General features: G+C 41.8%; 1 protein-coding gene across 3 annotated transcripts in view; it reads right to left on the reverse strand.

Annotated features, from left to right (window-relative positions):
• Positions 1-402: 402 nt before the first annotated feature.
• Positions 403-4,317, reverse strand: part of LOC309604732 (uncharacterized protein) — a 36,549-nt gene continuing 32,634 nt past the window's right edge. For all 3 annotated transcript variants that reach the window (XR_014231028.1, XR_014231029.1, XM_082339677.1), the window contains one exon: positions 403-3,990. The gene's annotated coding sequence lies outside the window, so the exon portion shown is untranslated. The remainder of the gene's footprint in view (positions 3,991-4,317) is intronic.

The following is a 4,317-nucleotide window of genomic DNA, read 5'->3' on the forward strand; positions in this document are numbered from 1 at the left end:
AGTATTTCTCCAAAGGGTAGTAATGAATCTGTAAAGCTTAGGCCAAGTGATGGTACAAATATAATTTATATTGAAGGGTATGGTAAAAATCTGCTGTTTGCTACTCAACATGCATCCCCCTTCTTGTAACCCTACTTGAGTTCCTTTGGGAAACTACCAGCTCCTTCCTGTTCACAGCCATCTGGTTTGGATGGGATTAAGCCCAACCCTAGCTCCTGGGTGGGTTTTCATCAGGCTCAACAGATCAGAGTATCCCACTCCTGTGATCTTGTGTTTGGATCAGAACTGTGCAGGTGACCTAAACTGGTACAATCTGAGGGACCTACAGAACAGGCAGATAGACTCTGTCCTGCTATAAAGATGTAAGGTTAAAAGCGGGTTAGCCTGTTTTGCTACTGTAAGGGGAGCCTGCCTGAGACTGGTGACAACTCAGAGGAGGCTGATTGGGTTTAGATTAAGCCAAGCGCATCTATCCCTGTGGAGTGTTCAGTTATATTAGCCAATACGTTCCTTTTTTTTTTTTTTTTTCCTTAATCAAGTTTGTGTAAGTTAGATTTTCTGTCAACTATGTCAGAATTTGATACCAGGAAATGAAGGGTGGCAAGTTACAGCCCCTGGATTATAAAATTGGATGAATCAAGATAGGAAACCCTCTGTATCCTAGGCTAGGGTGTTAGTAAGGATTAGATTGGTCTGTAAAAGGAAAAATAATCTTAACTGGCCCTTTAAGGACAGTTTCTGGAAGTTGCACACAGCACTTCTGTTGACATCCCATATGCAGAACTTGGCCATGTAGCCACATCTGCTTTCAAGGGAATGGGAAGAAGTCTTTATTCAGGTTGGCAATGTGCCTAATTAAAAATTGTGGCTCTTCTTACTAAGGAGGAGGATTAAATGGGTACTGGGACAAGTAACAGTCTTTAACACAGCTCGTCATTGGCAATTCTTATCTTGTGGTACTGTAACAGTGGGTTACTCCATTGGCTAATGTATATTGGGATCTTCAACCCATATGTCTCCCTGGGCTGCAGCATTAAGGGACTTGGACAGAAAGTTTAGGTTTTAGGAACGTATTGGTTACAGGTTGAAGCCTTCGTAAATTTTTACAAGAAAGAGAGGTTTTCTTTGAAGCTTATGCCTCTAAAAACAAGAAGGAATGAAATAGGGCTTTGCTACAAGAAACAGTTTCTGCCTGTGACCTGCAATCCAAATCAACTGAGTGCAGCCGTCTGGATCCTTGACGGAATGGAAAAGCCAGATTCCTGCATAAAGTTAAGTTAGTTTGAGCAAAAGAAGGAAGAAGGGAAAAGTACAATAAAGAAAAATTATGACCTAGAATAAGTGTGATCTCCCAGGCCTCTTCTAGAATCCTCTTGTTATACTCACCCCCACCAACCTGTCAAAAGGGACATCCATGCCTCTTGAAAAGATGCAGCTGGTGTGCAGCTTTCCAGCAAAGGGAGAGTAGCTGTTCCTCCCTTCTCCAGGTCATTGCATTGTATTGTCCCCAAAAAGAGGCCAATATAGATGCAGAAGCCATTAATTTACAGCCTTCCCAAACCTGTGTTCTAAATGAAGGTATCAATTAGCTAGATCTCTACTTTTATTACTAACCCATGGAATTGACCAGTGTATTATCAGCGTTCTCCAGGAAAACAGAACCAATAGAAGGTATACATGTAGAGAGAGAAATAGATTTATCAGGAATTGGCTCATGTGATGATGGAGTCTGGCAAGTCCCAAGATCTGCAGGGTGAGTGCTCGAGCTAAGACCCAGAAGAGCAGGTGTTTCAGTTTGAGTCTGAAGGAATGTCCCAGTTCAAAGGTGGTCAAGCAAGAGGAATTCTCTCTTACTCAGGGGATGGTCAGCCATTTGGTTCTATTCAGGCCTTCAACTGATTGGATGAGGCCCACCCACATTAGGGAGAGCAGTCTGCTTTACTTAGTCTTCTGATTTAAATGTTAATCTCATTCCAAAATATCCTTACAGAAACATCCAGAATAATGTTTTACCAAATATCTGGGTACCCCGTGGCCCAGTCAAGTTGATACATAAAATTAACCATCACAACCAGAAGCACATAGATGGGAGCCAACTGAAGTCATGAGGGATTTATACTACAGAGGAGCCTTCAACTCTGAGGAAAATACTCCACGATTGCCCAACCCTGAAAGCAGTCCTTGGGACCCCTTCCTCCACCAAATATTCATTCCCATTTATACCAAAGAGTAACGGCATTTAAAGCTGTCCTGTCCTATGAAGAGGTTCTTGCACAGAAATAATAGACAAGGGGGATCCTCGTGGAGAGTGAAACTGAGGCAGCCCCAGACCTCCACTTCACTGCAAGATAAAGGAGTCTGCCATTTCTGTCCAAAAAGATTGTAATATGTGTGAGGACTGATAGCCACTGGATGTTCTACATTCTCCCCTTTGCAATTTGGAATTTTTATTGCAGTTTTGTTTTCTCTCTCCTATTATATATAAGGTGTGGCTGAACTTATTATTTACCCACAGATCACTGAACCATGAAGAGTCACTTGACATAATTTGCACACTGACATGAAATACTGGACTTGGATCTCGATTTAGTAATAAAAAGATTTCACATGAAGTCCCTTTAGGGAAGGAATGTGACCTGTATGTGTGGAACCTGTGGGTTGATGTTAGGCAGCCAAAGGCTGGACTAGCCAATGTTGCTGAGTCCTTCTGTGAGGTACTCCACATTTCCTTTGAGAGCCACTTCCCCACATCCTCAGCTGTATGGTCTAGTTGGGATTGATGCCCCCCTCCCCATTCTACCATCTCAGCCACAGTCATTGGTTCAAGAATGGGCATGGAAATCCATACTAGAGGGAGCCTCCGATTTTTGCTAGGAATGATAGAACTCCATCTCTCTTCCTCACTGGGCTAACTCATGTGGGGATGTGAGCTTTAGAGCTGCTGTGACCATTTTTGGTGCCACCAGGGGAACGAGCCTGAGAATCAAGCTAGAAGCAGAGCTGAGAGATGGATCCTAGTTAAAACATTTTGCTTTCATTTTGCAGTCATTCTGTAGGGCTTTTCCCTCATTTGCAGCAATGACAAAATTTCCCAAGTGACATAGAGTAGAGAATGTGAGGAAATTCAAATGAGCATCTCCTTTTAGTGGTCTTGTCATCTTTCCAAACAGCTTTCCCCTGTGTGTCACGACCTTCAAAGTATATGATTGAAATCCGCAGAACCACAGAATCTTAGGATCTCAGAACCAAAAGGATCATAGAGATCAACTAGTCCAGGGCCTCCAAAGGTGACTCAGGGGGTTAAGCAAGGGGATTTTTATGTGATTCATGAATATTTTTTATTTAAAAAAATATGTAATTATGAATCCTTGTAAAATATAACTAGCATTTTTCACATTAAACTTGTGATTTCACAGGTTTTATGTAATGCTTTTACCAAAGGGGAAATTGAAGCTTTGAGAGATTACTGGCTTTTTTAGGGATTGCCCAGATGGTGAATGAAGGGTGAGAGATATTAAATAGGGAATCATAACTGGAAGGGAGCCTAGAGGTCATGGAATCACCTCCCCGGCCTCACCCACCTCCAATGTCAAAATTCCCTCCAAAGCATCTCTCACAAGTGGTCATCCAGCCTCTTTTTGAAAATCTCCAAGGATGGAAGGCTTATCACCATTTGAGGCAGCGCATTCTGTTTTGGCAGTTCTGATAGAAAATTCTCCCTTACACTGAGCCGCTTGAAATTGCTTTCCGTTTGGTTCCAGCTCTTCCCTCTGAAGCCGCTCCGCCAACTTCAAATGTTTCAAGACAGTTAATTCCACTTCTCTCTCAACACACACACACACCCAGGTCTCTTTTCATGAAATGTGGTTTTCTCATCATTCTCATCATTCTTTTTTGATTTGTTGCTATTAAAGCTGTGTGTCTAGAACATGCCTTAATATATATACAGTGTAGACTAAACTAGAGCTCTCCCACCCTTTGTCCTAGACCCTATGTTTCTGTTTGGGCAGCCTGAGATCACCACATCTATGGCTGACCATTGAGTGACAGCATCCATCTTTTTTCACCATCATTCTGTAGTCAGTTGGCTGACTAACTGAACCTCAGTTCATGACTTGTCATTTATTCTTACTTATTTTCATTCTTTCATTTCAGTCTGTTGAGGGTTTTTGTTTGTTTTTGTTTTGGATCTTGATTCCATCAACCAATTTATTAAATGCAGGAGTAATAGAGAGCGAGGGTGTCCCTTGAAACGTAAAAGTAATTTCAGGATACATAAAAATGTAACAAATGTAGAAAATAATAAACATATGGAAC

This window comes from Balaenoptera borealis (genome assembly GCF_965194805.1).
Source record: "Balaenoptera borealis genome assembly, chromosome: 1".
Taxonomy (NCBI): Eukaryota; Metazoa; Chordata; class Mammalia; order Artiodactyla; family Balaenopteridae; genus Balaenoptera; species Balaenoptera borealis.